The sequence below is a fragment of the Haemaphysalis longicornis genome, unplaced genomic scaffold (genome assembly GCF_048455015.1).
Source record: "Haemaphysalis longicornis isolate Haplotype H1 unplaced genomic scaffold, Haemaphysalis longicornis Haplotype H1 scaffold_9, whole genome shotgun sequence".
Classification (NCBI taxonomy): domain Eukaryota; kingdom Metazoa; phylum Arthropoda; class Arachnida; order Ixodida; family Ixodidae; genus Haemaphysalis; species Haemaphysalis longicornis.
This window is the reverse complement of record NW_027526460.1, coordinates 29,794,800-29,813,952: the sequence shown is the minus strand read 5'-3', so window position 1 is coordinate 29,813,952 and position 19,153 is coordinate 29,794,800. Positions and strand designations below refer to the sequence as shown.

General features: G+C 48.6%; 2 protein-coding genes across 2 annotated transcripts in view; one reads left to right on the top strand and one right to left on the bottom strand.

Annotated features, from left to right (window-relative positions):
* LOC144153722 (rho GTPase-activating protein 18-like) overlaps positions 1 to 19,153 on the top strand; it is a gene marked incomplete in the record, with an annotated part of 196,060 nt that overhangs the window by 151,497 nt on the left and 25,410 nt on the right.
* Positions 1 to 19,153, bottom strand: part of LOC144151636 (uncharacterized) — a 33,292-nt gene that overhangs the window by 11,642 nt on the left and 2,497 nt on the right. The window contains exon 2 of the mRNA XM_077682750.1: positions 3,836 to 3,918. The gene's annotated coding sequence lies outside the window, so the exon portion shown is untranslated. The remainder of the gene's footprint in view (positions 1 to 3,835; positions 3,919 to 19,153) is intronic.

Below are 19,153 nucleotides of genomic sequence, written 5' to 3'. Positions count from 1 at the left end.
GCTGCCGTAGTAGCATTAATAAGCCAGGCCGGAACTGTTCAGCAGCTCCGTCGCGGTGCAGGAATAATGTTTGATCCCGTTTCCGATTAGGCCCTACGGATTGCCCCGGGGGGTAACCTGATTTTGAAACGATGTTTTTGCGCAAAATGGGGGACCCGTCGTTACGTTTCCCGTCTCGAGACCCTAGGATGAGGACACGAATTACGCGGCTGCTATTTCGCTGTTTTCTGTGAGATTAAATCGCTCGCTTACCTGTTTTTCTCCCACTTTTTTTTTCTCCACACCCCGTTTGCCTCTAGCGTTCGGGAGGATGGAGAATAGGCCAAGGATGCATCAGCGTTTTTTCGGGTGGCAGCTCTGACGCGATTTCGCTCTCCTATGTTACGTATGTTACGTAGTTAACTCGATGTTACATACACGGAAAGGATTTACTGCACACAAGCTTGCCTGGATAGGTTAATAGGAATATTTAGAGCATTTGAGTAATGAGTGGTCAAAAGTTCGAGCCGCTAAAGTTTTACACCCTTATTTTCTGTTTTTTTTCCCCGACGACTGGCAATATTGTCTTTGAATGCGACATCTAATAAAGAGCAAGATTTATCTTCAATACCACCTTTACGAGAAAACTTTTTTGGAAAAATCAAGATTTCTTAAGGGATTAGTCGTGGTAGTAGTGCAACGTCGCGCAGTGCTGGATTTCAACATCTAGAAACAATGCAACAACTCTCTTTTCTTTATTCTGGTGGGCGACCGTGACCGTCCGTGGCCCCGAAGGTCAACATCCCCGGTAACGGACCGAGGCGGGACGGACAGTGGCTGCGCGTATATATAGACCGAATATTCCGGTCATCTCTTCGCGCCGCGCCGTGAAACGGCGCCTGCCGTGCGGACCGGGAACTCTCGTGCGCTTGTCTCGCTTCAGCAGCGGGCTTTCCCACGTGAGAATATTTTCGCGCAACGTATGCACAGAGTCTGAGGCGAGTGAGAGCGATGAGAAGAAAAAACAAACAAACAAACAAAGAAACCAAGAAGTAGGCATACCACGAAACAATGCATTGGCGCATATCATTCCCGTGTGGTTTGCTCCCGAAGAGAAATTCGCAACTTTTTGAGCACATTTACCAGAGTAGTGAATCAATATTTTGCTAGCTTTCTCTTGGGCACGTGTCAGGTGTTTAAATATACCGTGCCGCCGACGTGCGAAAAATAAAATACAAGAGCGAACGGCGAATGCGGATGGGCGGCTGCTGTGACTATCGCCTTTGTACTCGCAGAGATGAACACGGCAAACTTCTCTTAACCGTGTTCGAACCGTCGACAAACTCGCGCTGCGCCGGTTCGATTTGGGCGGCCCGGGCACGGCTTCAGGAAGGCGGGCATGTCGTCGTTTAGACGATATAGGCGACGGCTCCGAGTGAACCTACAACAAAAAAGCAAGCTGGAATAATAAAAAAACGGCGGAGGCATTCGGTCGAGATGGAGGCGAGCTGCTCTCGAAGAGTGCGCGCGCCCGTAAGTAACGCTGCGTAGGCGAGAATAGCACACGGCGCCCTGGTTCTTCTGGCGCTGTTTGCCGACTCGGCCGCCACTGTCTTTTCCTGGTGGCCGCAGACTGGAGACGCGCTTCCGAATGGAGAGAGAGTCGGCCAGTTCCGCGCTCTCCGCCGCCGATGACCGCTCGACGTTTTGCCGTCGGTTCTCCTTCCCCTCGGTGCCGCCGCGTCAATCACGGGACGCGTGAAGCCTACTTGCGGGAGCGCGTGCGTGTGTGCGCGCGCGCGCCACAGAAAGCGCGAGTGATGAGCCGTCGTCTCGCGCCACTTTGACTCGTTGGAATTTCTCGTCCGCGTGCGTAGCCCAAATGGAGCCTCGCTTTGCATGGCTGAATAAGTTTGAAGTTTGCTGACTGGTATGGACGATTCTCTTCCTGCTCTACGGGGCAAATGCTTTTGACCGATTTGAGACCACGTCGGTGTTATCGCATTACAAACGTTAAGCGCTAGAAGACACGGGCAAGGACGAAGAATGGTGATGAATACGGCGCTATCTATGCGAAGAAACACATTGAACATTAACCAGTGAAGTGGAAATGAGTACTGGAACTTGTGAAAGTTGGGTGTATCATGTTACCAGTGTTCAGCGCTCAAAGGCAAGGAAATATAAGCTGATAGACGCAAAGGGCAATATTTTTGAAGACGAACACGTTGAACATTACCTGCAGTAAAGGTGATAATATCTATTTTATTAAGCACAGCAGGGAAGGGCCGGCCTGCTGCTTATACAATTTAGCACCTTGTTAGACGATCCAGAGAGGTGCACAGTGTACAGTTCGTCTAATTTTTTTTTTGTGTCTCCTAAGCCATTTCATTTATTGTAGCGATAAGTGATAAAGTGCAACGAACTTGTTTATTTGTCGAAAGCTTACGAATCTAAATTATGCAATTCAACAAATAAACTGAGAGGCTGGGTCGACAAAAATTCAAGTTCATGCTCGTTTTTTTACCGAAAGGAAAATATGAAAAAAATTTGTGTTCCTTTTTGTAAGGAGTGGTTTGAAAAACTCGCCGCGTTGGCAGTAGGCGGTACGACTTATGATTGGCAACTGACCGTACTTTCATGATGCGGTCACGTTATGTTATTTTTCGTTTCTGAGACTATCCGAATATGGTCGCAGAAGTGTCGAGGCTTTGTTTTCCTACAACATTTTCCACCTGCAGTAAGGGGATAACAAAAACGCGCTCACTGGACGCTGAAAAATGTAGCAGTGACTTAGCTAGGCTACGCCAGGATATACGTTGCGTGAGCTAAGATTCAGCTGGTTATTCTTAGGTTTCCTGGTTCTTTAAGATTAGCTGATTATCACGCTTACTGCTGCTAAAACGATTTCCAATCCAATCCAATTCAATCCAATCCAATTTGATAATCCAATCCAATCCAGTCGCGGCAGCGGCGGCTCCGGTGCGCTAGGTGTGCGCCGTGAGACGTCACTGCTCCTCGCGCATGCGCGGCATGGCTCTCCAGGAGCCACGCGAAACTGCTCAACCTCAGCCAGTGTAGCTCACGCTACAAAACTGACTGCATGTGAATTACCATAAAGCCGGCGAACTGAACGCACCACGCGTGATGAAAGATTCCCCGCTGTCTGTTTTCAGACGCCTTGCTATAAATTCACTGGTTGCAGTACTTGTAAAACTTGTTCGCGCTAAAGCACTCGGAGTGATTGGCGATGTAGAAGCGCTCTACGTTCTTGCCGTGCAGCATTTGCAAAAAAAAAAAAAAAAAAAAGAAAGCAAATGAAACACCGGGAAGAAAGAAGTATTTACTGCGCTTTTATGCCTCTTACTGCGGAAAAATAATTTTCTGTCAGCGCACTCGGATGAAGACGCAGTACTTTTGCGAACGCTTGCCGGAACCAACTTTCGCGAGAAGCGGTATGTATACGAGCTTCCTGCATGTGCCTTATAGCTACCGTATATTACAGAGTAAAGCACTTCCCTCGAGCGTGATTTGCGAACAATGGGGAAGGCGTCTCATGGCGTGCCGTACGCTTACCGTATAGCTACCGTACCTCCCGCCTACCGTCGTGCGGCTTCATACCAAGAAGCGTCGCGGTAGGACTCGCGCCCTTCCTTATACAAATCCTTCCAAGCGTCGGGGGAAGTGGTGCGTGTCATTCTCTCCTGGAGCGTTTCGCCGAATCCATCGGGCTCTGTTCGGGCTCCCTTACAGTGGCGTGCGTCAAAAGTGCGCCAGACCTTGAAAAGCGGCTTTGCGAGATGGAGAAAGGAGTGAAAAAAGAAGAAACAGGCATATATTTGCATTTTACGGGGCGTACCTGCAAGGCGGATTTGACCACGCGTGGTGGCCGAAGTGGGCGGGGTGGCGGGCACGCGGAGACAGACGAACCTCTTCCGCTTCCTGCAGGAAGAGACGGACATGTCTGGCATAAATGGAAACTTTTCTACGTTCCCGGCTTCGCCGAGAAGAAATGTCCCCTCGTTCTTTGGCGCGCGAATCACGATGGCTGACTTTTTAGGGGGTCGTCGGTATATCCCAACGTGATTGATTATTGGGACAACTTCAAGGAACTGCCCAGTAACCTCTGACTGAGCCACTTCTGACTCTTTTTTGGTACTGATTCGGGAAGACCCGGAAATCGGAGGGTGATACACAGCCGTCAGTAGTTTTTTTTTTCCTGGTTAGCTGTTTTATATCGTGATTTATTATTCAGACGCCGTAAAAAAAAATAGCCCTGTAACCCCGGCATAGCCTTTCGGAACTTTTTTGTATGGTTTGGGTATATGGAAAGTATCATTGCTACGCCATGAATTCAAGCAATTGTCTGGCATATGTATATTTATCTATATATAGATTTGTTTTTATTCGACATGAACAGAATAGATGCCGATGAGGCTTGATGGGATCACAAGTTGAGGAAGGCTGCGGAGAACGAGTTGCGACCAGGTCCAGGACGAGCTGCGACATGTACGGATCAGGCTGCCACGGCGTAGGTGAAGTGGAAAACTGTTGGGGGAGCGCTTCATATTGCTTCGAGTGACAACCAGGTCATGCAATGGTAATGTAGGCAGGTCTCGTACCAACGATCCTTAGGCTCTTTCTTTCCCTAGAAGGCATAAGGCCTGAAAAGAGTTTGCTATCTTCAACGTTTCTTTTGTGATGAGGGCTTTGACTTTGTCTACAATACCTATACATTGAACTGTTAAAACGGAGCGTTTAAGGGCTGAGAATAACTTAGCCGACCACGAAGAATAAGAAGATACATGAGCTGCATCTCCGGCTATGCATGCCAATACCTTTGCGTTAGTGAAAAGCAGGCATCCCTTCGCTGGCATTCGTACTATTCCAACTACTTTCTGCGTCATTCTGTTTGCTAATACGATAATTGACTGGAATTTGCACCGGTTTTCGTGTTCATTGCACCGGGAACACTAAATTGAGCTAGGAATAGTGCTGTATAGAAAACAAATACGAGGACACCTGAGCCATCCTTACGATGTAGTGATTGGGAAGGCCAGGGTGTCCAATAGCCGTACTGGTCCTGTGACCGTTATCATCACCATTTACATTTTGCCTCTTTGTATTATCTCGGTTACTATGACTCCCCGCATACCCGCATTCACATCGCCAAACAAAGGACGTTGAGTGGGGACGCGCCTTGCGTCTCCCCCCATTGCTACTCTTGTAACTGGCATGCTGAAATTACTTACATAGGCCTCAGCGCATGCCTCTAACACACGTTTTTATGTCGAAGGCCACAGCCATTCACTCAATCCGCCTTTATCCTTTTCAACCGAGTTACCTTGTTCTGTCTGTTGCAATGACTCGGCACTTATCATCGCCAACCAACTAGGAAATTTGTCGAGAATATACCTTAATACTCGCCTATAATTGCTGCATCTATAATTGCCACGTTCAAAATGCTAATGTGTTCCTCAATATTTGTCGTCAGCACACTTTCCCATGTCGAAGGCCACGGCGAAAGAAAGAAATAAAAGCTGTGGTTGTCCATTGCAAATTATTTGTTTACCGAAGCGAAAACTTCACTGCGTTCGGGCCTCCAGCGTAACTCAGCTCAATAGTGCCGACAGCTGCTTTATTTTTACGGCGATTCGTCGTTTACTATATATCTGTATGTTAAGTGTACTCCAATTTTCTAGACGTGCTATCATGGCTTTGCAGTTATTCGTGTAAGAACGTGGATTTAAAACTCAAAAATGAAAATCGAATCGAAATTTGATTTTAAAACAGCGAGGCGGCATCCGATTGATTGATTTGATTGATTGCAGGGTTTAACGCGCCGACGCAACGCAGGCGATGAGGCGCGCCGTAGTGGAGGGCTCCGGATTAGTTTTGACCACCTGGGGATCTTTACGTGCGCCGAAATCTCGTACAAACGGGCGTTTTTGCTTTTCGCCTCCATCAGAAAAGCGGCCGCCGCGGCCGGGATCGAACCCGCGACCTCGTGCTCGCGAGGCGGCATCTGGGCGATGAGACGCGCTGTAACGAAAGGAGCTCGGCCAAATTTACTCTACTTCAAATTTCTCTCAGGGCACTGTCCGATGAAGTTAGGCTGGTTGCCGCTTTTTAACGTGCGCTGAAATGTCATACTCGCCAGCCTTTTTGCATTTTGCGCTTCAGGACGCAATCAACGCGGCCAGCAATCACGTCTGTGTGTCGCATTCAGCGTTCCGTGGCCGGTGCATATTAAGGACAAAGCAGATATGGGCGCGTGCTGTCTTTCTGCGGGTTGCGAAGCAACAACGTTCTAGTCTATTGTTAATGCTATTGAGTGTTTTCTATAAGTATAGGAATCGTCTGTACATAGCCATTTATTCATTTCTCCGCCATCTTCATCTCTCTCGTCCTCTATCCGCGCTCTTTCCTCCCCTTTCCCTTCCCACACACAGAATAGCTGGCGAGATATACACCATCAGGCCGACCTTTCTGTGTTTTTTCATTTCAATAAAATTCCCTCTCCCCCTCCCTCCCTCCCCTCTCCCCCCCCTCTCTCTCTCTCTCTCTCTCTCTCTCTCTCTCTCTCTCTCTCTCTCTCTCTCTCCTACGTTTCCCATTAGGGCTTGTCAATTTGTACAAATAGTCAACTTTTATTACTGATAATGAGCAGAGTTTCCTCATTTCTTTCGCAGTTTCCTTAAGTTCTTCTCGCTTTGCGTGTCGCTCTCTAATGCGAACTTTTTTTTTTGCAGCTGGTAGTGTCTTGTACCAAAATATGCGATGAGCGTGTGATTAAATAAATTTTAATGGTTAAACAACACCTGTTGACCGTTGTAACGCCACCCGTAAGAAATGGGTCGATAAAGTTTCAAATACAATCACGGTTTGAGGCACCAAACAGGGAACAAGTTTATTTAGTGCGCATGTCAAACATTATTTAGTGCATGTTTAATATTTAAAATAGTGGACTTTAACGCCATAGCCAAATCAGTTATGCAATGGTTGTTCCGGCAGTGCTTTGAACGTACAAGAAACATGATCAGTCTTTAGTCACTTGTACGCCCATTAATTGCGTATGCCTAGATCTTTTGCGATCGGTAAAGTAAAGGGCATTGATTAATTTAGCAGGCGGATCTGTTCGGCCGGTGGTCGTCTTCGATAAGACCTTCCGGATTTAAAAATAATTTCACCCTGTAGGACCTCGAGTTAAATCGCCGGTGACAAATTCTGCAATTTCGTGTGGGCAAGCAACAAAGCATGACACTCCAGTCTGAAAGCAAACAGGAGAAGATGATTGCACTTTCAAATGGCATGACAAACAGGACAGATGGGATTTTTACATGGAATACCTTATGCGCCGCTATTCCTTTCCCCAATTCCCCCGTTCTTTAGCACACTTAACAATGTTCAAGGCCTATGACTTCATGAACCTGTATTTTTATTTTCGGTTCATGTTATCTTCCGGATAAAAACTGTGTTCGTTGTTTGGGTACGGCCTGCGTTTAGCTTGAAAGGTGTCCACGTGGATCCTAAAACGTTTATCACGGCTTGCTTATTTTGTTTTTGTGGGTGATTACGTTAAACTTACTTATCGTGCACGACTACGTTCTGTTGTCCTTGTTTCTACGTGACAAGGAAGCCTTCATCTGTGTTTACGGTTTGGTTTTTTGCGCTCTCGTACATTTTTTTTTTCCGTCCAGCTCTGGGTTTCTTGTTCTGTTTTTTCTCCCCGCACTTCGATTTGTTTTGTCATAAGGTGTTTCAGGTCAACTCTGTTCGCTCCACTGCTGAAAATCAGAGTGTGGAATTAAGAGAGAGAGAGAGAGAGAGCGAGAGAGATAGAGATAGAGAGAGAGATAGAGAGAGAGAGAGAGAGAGAGAGAGAGAGAGAGAGAGAGAGAGAGAGAGAGAGAGAGAGAGAGAGAGAGAGAGAGAGAGAGAGAGAGAGAGAGAGAGAGAGAGATTTTATTAAAGAAGAAAACGCAGAGAGGTTGCGGACATGATACTCTGCGGGGAAAGGAGGACAAGAAAAAGGTAGTAGGTGTAGTTAAGGAGAGTAGCTGTAGAGAACAAAAACTTACGGTCCTTCTCCAGGGCATTGAGTTTAGAGTTCCTTGAAATGAAGAGACGGAAAAGAAAAAAATGCAGCCTGCTTGGCTCAAATAAACATTTATGCATTGACAATGAGTTGAGTTTGTGCGGAAGACGTCTGCATTATTTTTGGTTAATAAGGGAGTAGCATGTAGTCTCACTTAGGTGTACGAGGCTCCTAGGCATACAGGATCGTGCTCCCGCCATCTTCGGTTTACCCTTGCAAAAGCCCGGGGTGCATAATTTCGTCGTGACCTCTCGTCGCCTTGCCAAGGGAACCGCCGTCTCTCGTGGGCCTGTCCCGCTTTTTTCTCCCCTTAGAGCGCTTTCTCGTTTGCTAATTTCTACCAACCGTGCAATGTTTCCTACCCACATTTAGACTTCTCGCCCATCGTGAGCTCCTCCGTTCAGTCCTGTCTCGCGCGTTTCGGGGTGAGGAGGCTACACGGCGCCAAAACTGTATACAAATACGCGCGTGATTTCTAGGCCCGATAATACTCGCTTTGCATGTAGCGCTCTCCCTCTCTGCCTCGTTACCTCTCTTTGCCCCCTCCACCTCCTATTCCCTTCTCTGTATGCATTTATTTTCCTCGCTCTATCTTTCCACGTCAGTAATTTTCCTTTTATCAGCCGCCATAATATGCGTCTAGGACCCATCCATGAGGAAGGCCAATTACTGATACCGTGTACGATTGCGATCGACGTCGCGTATGCACATTTTGCGTTGATTAGCATGTTGGTGCCTCTGGGGGAGGGGGGAGAGATTTTCCGCTCTTGTCTACTCACATAAAAACGCTTCCAATGTCGCGAATCCGAGCCCTGTTGTTCGTCAGCTGGAATAGCGAATGTTGATTTGTGTTCACGCAAAAGTCTTCCGTACATGCTGTAATGTTTTTCTGTGGTGTTTGCTTTATCATTTCCTTATCTACGGGTGTTTCTGTCTTAATTACATTTTTCTGCTTCCAGCGCCCTTCAGTGCGTCACCAGGTGCCCTGTAGCCTTACTTGCGAACAGTAATGAATACCAATTCGGTTGTGTTTTAAGAGGTATTACAGAAAGCGTAAGGAGCAACTGGTCCTGATAAATAGCGATTATGAAAATTCCCTCAGCTTTCTCGCAATTCTCAAACTTACTAGGCCGAACCTAACTAGTTTTAATCGGCATAAATGGGGATTAAGCTCGCATGCCGAATTGTTTCGGTGTCTACGCTTGTGTCGCGCGGCGGTGTAGCCCTGAGCTAGCACATCAGGATGGCTAGATTCCGCTGTTTCACCCTTCGAAGGGCGCTCCTCTCCGTTTTCTTTCCGCCGACGCACGGCCGTGCTACGGCGGCGGCGTCCACCGCTCAACTGTTGATTGTAACGACGATGACAAGTTTCGCGCTACAGAAGAACTCAAACGTCGCAGCTAAAAAAACAACGAATAAACTTGATTTCTAACTAATCATTCGCTTAATGCAGAGCCAATTATTTAAAACTTCACAAACAACCCGCCGCGGTGGATCAGTGGCTAAGGCGTTGCGCTGCTGAGCACGAGGTCGCGGGTTCGATTCCCGGCCGGGGCGGCCGCTTTTCTGATGGTGGCGAAAAGCAAAAACGCCCGTGTGTACGAGATTTCGGCGCACGTTAAAGATCCCCAGGTGGTCAAAATAAATCCGGAGCCCTCCACTACGGCACGCCTCATCGCCTGCGTTGCATCGGCGCGTTAAACCCTACAGTCAACCAACCATTCACAGCGTGGTTTGGAGCCATTTTTTAGTATCTCGATTATTTGTTTGAAGTTTGCGATGAAATTGCAGTCATTGTTAGCGGCACGAAGAAGTCTTTGTAATGAACCAAGCTTGTATTTAGTCTTCATGGCCCCTTCAAAAGCGCTCATCGCCCCCCTACCGCGGAGAACGCTCCCGACACAAGGACCCCGAAGCGGGAGGGAGGCAACGGGAGGCATCGGAAAAATTTCGGTGTGCGCCAGAGCGCGCGCTTTTAGCTCTAAATACCACGCCCTAGCAGGAAACACGCCAGCCATGAAGTTCTGCTGCTGCTGCGAGCGAAAGGAGAATTGGTGCACGTCTATCGGCCAGTCTTGCCGAACGGCATGGTCGCTGCAGGCACAGGTCGCAGCAACTCGGCATTTTACTTACCTACTAAGGAGCGAGAGTTGGGAGGGGGGGAACCGCAGAAGTCCCGCTCCTATACATGCGCCGCACGAACTGATCCGAAAATACTTGGCGGAAATGGAATGCGCTGGGGAGCTGGATGAGCGAATTGAAAGTATTCGTTACGGGCAGCTATTCCGTGGCTTCTATTGGATACCCACAAGGGTCCTAATTTCGGTCATCCGTGAGCACTGACACAAAAACAGTCACGGGGACAAGTTCTTTTTTTAACCAGCTTCATTTTATTCAACGGCTCCCCTGCGCAACTTCCGGTCCTTCATTTTTAATAAAATAACCTATGAATTAATCATATCCTGCCAAATTAGTTATCCAAAGACAAATTCGACCCATTTAGAAAAGGCAGCAATGCAGTTACGCTGTTTCTTGAGCAACACGTACATTATAGAACGAGCTGCTTTTTGAAAACACTTTTTGGTGTGGTTATGTCCTCGCTAGGGCGCCTATTATTATTAGGGCTTATTATCATATTGTATCAGGCTTTTATCAATGTCATGTGCCTAAATAATTTCTGTACTCGTCTGTTTAAAATAAAAAAATGTGCGAACTGCCATGTTGTCAACTTGTGGGGGTCGGGGCCCTTGTCAAGCTGTTTTCACGGCTTTTTGTTCCGCCTCCTCCTCCTAAAGAAATAAAGATGATGATGATAATGATGATATAACTGCTAAGACACATACCTGGGTGTTTAAAAGAGAAATTTTCGAGTGTAAGGTATGATGTAAGAATGGCAGTATGAGTGCATTAGAGCATACTGGCTCCTTTCGTGCAGAAGGTCCTTCACAATCGCGCCAACAGAGGAAACTCTGACGTTTAGGACCATTACTTTCACGAACCATTTCTCTTTGGAGAGCTTAGAGTTGCGTTACGTTTGTGAGAAGCGGTCAGGTACGTGACTTGGAGGCCAGGTTGAAAGGTTGTTTCAAAGAAGAATTTTTAATAGCCTCATTTGGTGCCACCTACTTAGAAAGGCTCGTTTCTGGCAGCTCCAATAACCTGATAAGTGTAAAAAATCACGCATACTCGCTTCTTAGTACGTATATAAAATCGGATGGGCGTAGAGCTAGGTAAGATGTGGGGATAATACGAGGTATGCGTGTATGTTGTAAGGAATACATTTGCATATACGGGCTGATTTGTAGTAAAAGGTTGTTCGAGAGCGCACGCGTTCGGGAACTGAGGTTCTCGTGAGAGAATATGCCTAGAAGATGGGGCGCCAGACGTTGGTGGCCTGTAGGCGTCACCGATGACCTCTGGCAACAATTACGCTACAAAATGTTCTACTTTCGCATGTATCTTCTGCATTGAAAGTACTGTTTTTGAGTGAATGTAGCGCAATTTCTCCCGTCCCCCTTTTGCCACGCTATTTCCTGCGTTGCTGCGCCACTTCAAATTAAAGGGCGAATTGTTCTCACTGCGGCCGAAACGAACTAGTTCCAGTAGAGCAAAAATTTACGCAAAATAATTTAGAACGATAGTGATGGTTGTGAAGTGATGTGAATTGATGTGATATGCGCTAACCACGGGTTGAAGTTCGTGCCGTGCGCCAAGAACGTGCTGCATAATTTGCCTTTGCCATGTGACAGGGTGTACGTGGGCCAGACATGGAGATGCGTGAAATGTTCGATTAAGATAGCGTGAACGTTCCATGAGAAACGACACCTCGGCGCACTTGGTCGCGCATACCCGCACCTGTGGTTGTGTTCCGTGTTTTGATAGCACCACAGTTATAGCCAAGCACGTAGGTAAAGTCATTCGGGAGATTGCTGAAGCGCCTGCAATGACCAATCAGCTCGAAGAATGCATCAGTTGTCCCTCTCTCGCCCTATCCAAAAAGGGAACTTGCATATTTGGGTTGCGCATGACTACCGTGTGTCTCGGTTTACGTTATAGTCGGTTTTAACTGGTTTTATCTCTTCTCGTTCTTGTTTGTGTTTCCGGTGACGTACACTATAGGTATGACTGTTTTCCTTCATTAAAATCTTCAGTTGCGAGCCAGTGCCGTGTTTGGGTTTACCCTATCTCTGTCTTCGTCTTCCCTTGCGCTGTTTTCCCCATAAATGTACACCAAGTTGCCCAGTTCGCCGCACTCGAAGATGTGGAATCTGCGTGTGATCATGCTGTGTTTAAACCACTAGCCCATTTTTTGTCTGCTGGGGCACATACAGTACTCTTCAGCGTGGTCAGCACATCCCGGCGGAGGTGTCCGCGACAAAGCTCCGACTTTCTAGTAGAACCTCATTTTAAGTCGCAACGGAAGCGCTGGATGGGTCTACGGCCGGCTCGTGTACCGAGCCGAGTAGTGCAGGAAAAAACTGCGTTCGCATCTGCCGGCGCCTAGGCCTCGTGGAGAAATCGCGGATGCCACGTTTGTGTGCCTTACTACGAAGATTCGAGAGAGGAAAAGGAAAGGCATGATCGCCTACCTGGGCAGAGGGACCAAAAGGACGAACCGGTCTCCTTCCAAGAAGACGGGGGGCCGAACAGGCGTGCGATCCGTACAAGCCCACTCGTGCGCACTTTCTCCGTACACAAGTCGGGCGGGAGCAGATTGCGAACAAAAAGGACCCGAGCAAAGACGAGTCCCTCCGGGTGGGCGACTTCGGTGGAGGCGACGACGGCGAGAAAGCGTTGACTGATTGGCGCTGCTTTCAAAGCCGGTGGCGGCCGAGGTCCAGCGTCGTCGTCGGAGGATGCGGCCGGTTCCAAGGGCGGCGCGCTTTCTACGCTGCCGCTCTCGCTCTTGCCCGGCTGGCCCCGTTTGGCCCAGTTTTTGGGCGACGCGAGAGTTTCCCTCTTGGGCCCACCGGGATAAAAAAGCCAAGTGGGCGCAGAAACAAAGCGTGTCGGCTGCTGCTGCGTGGCTCCCTTCATGGCGCCGGATTTTTTGCCCTCCCCCCCCTCCCCTCCTCCACAGCCCCCCCCCTCCCGCCGGCACTGCTTTCTCCGCGAAGCACTCGCCAGGAAAACCGCTGCTTGACGCCGGTCACCGTTAGGACAGCTCTGCTTTTCCCTTCTCTCTTTTTTTCCCGGTGAATGTACACTTGTGTGCCGCAGCTCGCGGACTCGGGGTTCGTTCTGGAAAGGGGAAGGGTCTGTCTTCACCCTCATCATCATCAGCGTATTTGTATGCGCTGGTTGGGGCTTTCGATAGAGGCTCTTCTCCTGGATGTCTAAACGGCGGGGGAAACCTACGCGGGGCATTCCGGTACGGTGCTCCGAAAAAATGGGGGCCTAATTTCGCCTTCAGCGAGTCAGATAGCAGTGGGGCCGTAACGCTTCTGTCTGCAGACGGGTGCCCTCTTAGGAAAGTGAAGGGAGCGAAGCTTCGCTGCTCGAGATAGCGCACGTAGGCAGCCGCCTCCAGAACCCGCGATCCCGCAGTCAGCGCTTCCACGGCTTCTTGATAGTCGCCGCGCTTGCGGGAAATTCTGTAACAGCACCGTCGGCGTAATGTCTCCGACACGAAGACGGCACAGCGTGTGTCCTCTTTCGGATGTACGTGGCGGGCCCCGCAGGTCGGGTCACGCGGACCGGGCATATACGTGTTCAAGATGTCGCCACGTGAACGTTTGGGAATGTTCCTTGGACTGGGACTTGGACTGCTTCGACGAGCAGGCGACCGCATCCTCGTTAAGAGGGAACGCTTCGAGAAGATTTGCGGTCACGCTTTTGAGCCGGCAAAATAAGTAGAAATAGCCATGTTGTTACTACTGCACAGCTCCTTGTTTCCTTTTGCGGAACTTGTTTTACGACCGGGCGCTTTTTCTTAACCTAATCGTAATGGTTCAATCGCCACGCGCTTCGCTTGACGGAAATGCTGAGTCTGTTTTATGAGGGCACCTTTTATTTAGTTTATTTACCATCGTAAAGCACTACTATATACGGATCAGGTGAAGCGCTGAGCATCTCTTCTGTGGAGACACCACGCGAGTTGTGGGGAATAGCTGTAAACTCTTCGCACAGCCAGCTTCGTCGCCTTCACTTGAAAGTGTAGTTTCCTGAGTTTTTGTTTTTGGTCCCGAGCAGTGAAAAGACGGAAGTGATCTTATTGGTTCAGGATCTTGCTTGACCTCTTTCTTATGATTGCGCAAGCCGTCTCGTTACTTCAGATGAATAACTTTGTTGCAAGCTTAAGCTTAAGACAGGTAGCCCCTATATTCCATTTTCTTCTCACTTTTTCAGCGAAGCTATTTACCTCTAGCTTCTGTATTCACGCCTTGTATGCGTTCACAAGGGAGGGAAGGACTGATGCGAAAAATGGCTGTGTACAGATATCGCTGTAGAGAAAGAGGGCGCAGCGAGAATGTTTTATAGTAGTACGCGTTCCATAGCACGAGGTGTTCCGTAGCGCGAGACTAAATTCGGTAGTAGCGAGAGGTGGCCGTCCGCGCCACAGCGCAGACGAAGGGTGCGGAAGAACGAATCCAAACGAATGAAAAGCGAAATTCGCCATCGTCGTCAACTCTTCCATTACTCAGCGGGAAATACGAGCCGCGGCGCAACGTGCACATGTGGGAGACGGATCGAAGCCATTCGAAAGCGTTAAGACGGGTCGTAAACTAAACCGTACTCAAGCGGCACGATTAGAAGGCAGTTCGACTACGCGAGGCAGAAGCAAGGCGCCTCAGGCGTTCAAATGGACATTCACGCTTCCGCATTTACAACCCATAACAAGTGAATGTGTGTTACCAATGAAAACTAGACAGCTTCTTGGGGTAATCCGGAATAATGGTGCGGCCCATGAATTTTATCGTCCCCTACACGTGTGTATTTTTAAAACCAGCACCGATTGGTTGGTATTCTTGGCACCCGCATGTATTTTTTTGGGGAGGGGGGTGGAGGGGCGGGTGGCTTGAGGGGGAAGAGGGGTTCTTCGCTGCCGTTTCTACTTTTTCGGCCTGCGTTCCTCGCGTGATAACTTTTCCATTCAATGTTTCCTCGATATACATGACTGCCAGGCTTACGTAGATCTGCGGAATATTCTACGAGAGGGTATCCGACAACATAAAAATGAATTGGCAACAGGCATATTTACAAAGCGAACGAGGCCCTCGAGGCGTGCACCGAAATGCGAAGCGGTGCTCCAGCGCGCACACAAAACGTTCCCGGTGCGCCAAGTTCGGCGCTAAAATTGGCTATGCCAGCGCACGCATTGTTCTTGGCCTCATGAAGATATCACCGCTCTTGAGGCGCTCTATCCGTGTTCGCAGCAGCCGGAAGGCGTGAGTAACTCCTTACCCGTTTTGTGTATACGTCGCCGGAAGTAAAACAGGAAGTACGCGCTCTTGGCTTTTGAGCTTTTATCGCAGGCGATCTAGCGATTGTTTCTATTGCATAAATGCCGGAAAGTCCCAGGTTGTTTCCGGAATCAGAGCCGCATCGGAGGCGCTCAACAGGAAGCACTGCTGGCAATCGTGTTTGCACGTCGACGATACGACGCACATTTATAGCCTCACTTGCATTCAGTTCTTCTGGAAACGAAGATACTGTGGCCGGTGCAGGAAAGCAGCGTCCTGTTTGCGTCATCTGGAAGCTTTTGCAGCAAATGTACTTAAGACGGCATACCTGGATACCGAAAGCGCTTCGTGTTATTGTTTTGATCAGTCTGTATCCAACGCTTGAACAATCCGTACAGGAGTCTAGATCTTAACAGACTTAACTACAGACTTAACGAACCCTTCGTTCCCGCTTATCGTCACAAGCGCTGTGATTTCGAAGGAACAGTTTACGATACAATAGCACATACTAATATTCACGGAGAAAGAACAAAATTAAGGGTACGTTTATGATGTACTGTAGTGCAGGAAGACAGCGCGAGAATACTCGTTTCGTTTCTCACGGTTAGCGGGGAGAAATGTATTGATGATGACGATGATGATGGTGGTAATTAGGATGTGCTGTGACGGGCGTACGTATACGTACGCATGTCTGGAGGCAGGCGCGCACCGTAATCCACATTAAAACTGCCAAGCCGTCTCATAGCCCCCGAGCTTCACGGCTACGCAATGCTCGAAGGATTACAGCGGTGTTGGCATGGTAGGAATGACGCTACTCTGTGTAGGAGTCCAGTGGCTTTCCGCACTAATAGGAATATTGTAGGGAGCTGCGGCATCCCCGCCCTGTCTTTATACCGCCAGGGTGATGAGGAGGTGTATATTTGGAGGGCATGTAGCGCTCCATCCCACTTCTCGCTTGACAATGAGGGGTTGGGTGGGGGGCATACCCCTATTTCTCATAACGCATATGCACATTGCAATATTTGGTCCTTCCAGCGTAAAGAATTAAATTTACGGCGAAGTGAAGGCTCCAAGGCAGCACCGTATTTTATTTCCCCATAGAATTTCTTCTGCAAGAGCAGTTTGGGCTGCCCAGGAACTGCTCTGGACAGGCAAATAAAGGGGACCATGTTCCAGAACGCAAGTGTAGCTGTTGACTAATTCGCACTTGATCCCCCGGCAGGTGCCCGGCGAAGCTCCTTCGGTTTTATTTAGTGTGGCGATATTTGTGCGCGGCCCTCAGCGGTTAGTTAATGTCCGATCGTCATCCCAAACCGGCAGCTTTACAGAGCGCAAGACCAAATAGTGAAGGAGGGGTGCGCCACCTTTGCGGAATGAGTCATGGTGTGGTAGAGAGGTGGTAGAGAGGAAGGGGGAAGGCCGCGTAACGATAACGCGGCGAAGTCATCTCACGGGCACTGTCGGCGCGGCCTGGGCAGCACCAGGGCGACAGCGTCGGCAGTCTGGGCGGCCGAAACACCCGTTCAACGCACCCTTGGCTTGCAAAGCCTTCGCGCAATGAAGCTTCGTCGTATGGAAAACACTACAGGGAAGAATATGAGGGATCTAGATTACGCTAAGGCGGGGGATAGGAGGGAGCGGAATAGCATTCATATGAAATCAGTGAGTGAGTGAGTGAGCGAGTGAGCGAGTGAGCGAGTTAGTGAGTGAGTGAGTAAGCGAGCGAGCGAGCGAGTGGGCGGAGTGGAGTAGAGTGGGGTGAATTGGGGTGGAGTGGTCGAGTGGAGTGGGGTGGGGTGGAGCGATGTGGAGTGTTGGAGTAGAGTGGAGTGAAGTGTTAGCGAACAACAGACGTAGCCCGGCTAGGTGTGCTGGCAATTCCACCCCAAGAGCAGGACATTGCTAAGTCTATTTGCATCAAATTATCAAGAGTCTAAAAGGTTTGTGTCCTTTAAAAAACGGGAGGGCTAGGGGCAAGATGTCCCGTTTTGCAATCCACTGTACATTTGGAAATCGGACGTACTCGAATGAAGCATGCGGGGTGGCTCTCCTTCGAAGTTGTTAAAACAAAGCTGTACGCTCCATCGGATGTTCTTGGCAGTCCATGAATAATACCTGGCGTCACCTGGTACTCCAGATGTTCGACACAGGGACGATGAGGCAAGTTTCAGGTTATAAAGCCACTCCGGTATTGGTGTTGAGTTAATCCATATGTGGAACTGCCGTGATGCGTAGTTGTTTTCATTGCCTTCGTAACGCAAGGCTGGAAACGTGGACGCCAGAGAGGCGCCTAAAATGTGGGGTAATGGCCTGCTTTAAAGGGGCCATTAACACTAAATACAGTTGGGTTTATTAAAACGGCTGCTTGGTCTTGATAATAATACTACCAATTTTGCCGCAAATTTCAAACTTCAATCGTGCGTTTTTCTTAACGAAAACACATGAAGCAGTGGGAACTCTCCGGACACTTTTCGGCGGTTCCTCTATGACGTCACAAAATCCTGTTTGTACGATCGGGAGCCGCCGATCTACGCCACCACCAAGAAATATGACTGGGCTATTGTAGGGGGGCCTCCAGTTTCATTTGATCGTACCACTTATATGCTAATGGGCACTTATCGCGCTGGAAACGACGTTTTTAGTGCTGGCCCATATTACGTCCCGCATGACCGTAACACGTCACTGTAGCGCGAAATTTGAAAACTTTTCAAAATATCACCCGTTTTTTTCCTTAAAAAAATGCCTTTCTCAGCTAGAATGCCGCTGAGTGAGTTACGAAAAGCTCTTTCTTTCAGATTAATCAATCTTGAATTTTGTCGTCATGGCCTTTTTGAAATGCGCTATTTGTCTGGCACCACACTCAACAAACGAGCATATAAAAGTGCTTATCGGGCCAACTCATCAGCGGCTTCGTCTCCTAGCACTCCTTCGTATTAAGGGATCCACTGGCATAGAACACAAAGTCTGTTTTCATTTAGCTGCTGGACGAGACGTAAGGCATGTGGGCATGTTGTGGGAACGGAAAAACCCGTGCTGCAAAGTTGTGGGGCTAGCTTGGAGTCTGTTGCAATGACCGCACTGACCTTAGAACTTACTTTTATTTCAGCTCCAACCCACTTTCGCAAATTCCCAAACTCGTCGGCTGAGACTGAAGTCTAAATACCCGTTTTCAGCAACTGTGCAGGTTTCAACCTTTGACCTGCCCTTAGCGCCTAACTTCAGTGGTACGTTGAGCTCCAATCGAGGTCGAAGTCGGCCAAATAAGGTTCAAACCTTGCCAAGTTTGGTACTTCTGGTAGGCGTTGTCAGCGCTGCACGGATTTTTCGTACACACACCGACTACCGCGAGCTGACAGAATTTGTTTAAAGCGAACGCCTGTAGTACTGGGATTCATTGTTAAACCCCCCAATTTCCACAATGACTCGAGCTAGATTATATTCGAGAGGTCCCGTTTTTAAAATTGAGCGTTGAAATCAGTGACACCAAATTCACCACCACCATCATCATCACTACAGCTGTCATCATCATCATCAGCAGTCTGTTTTACGTTCACGGCAGAATGAAGGCCTTTTTCATTAAGTCTTCCAAGTTCCAACTTACCCTATCCTGCGCTGTCTGAATCTTCATTCGTTGGCACCGAATTTTCTTCTTCTTCTTCTTCTTAATCATCATCAT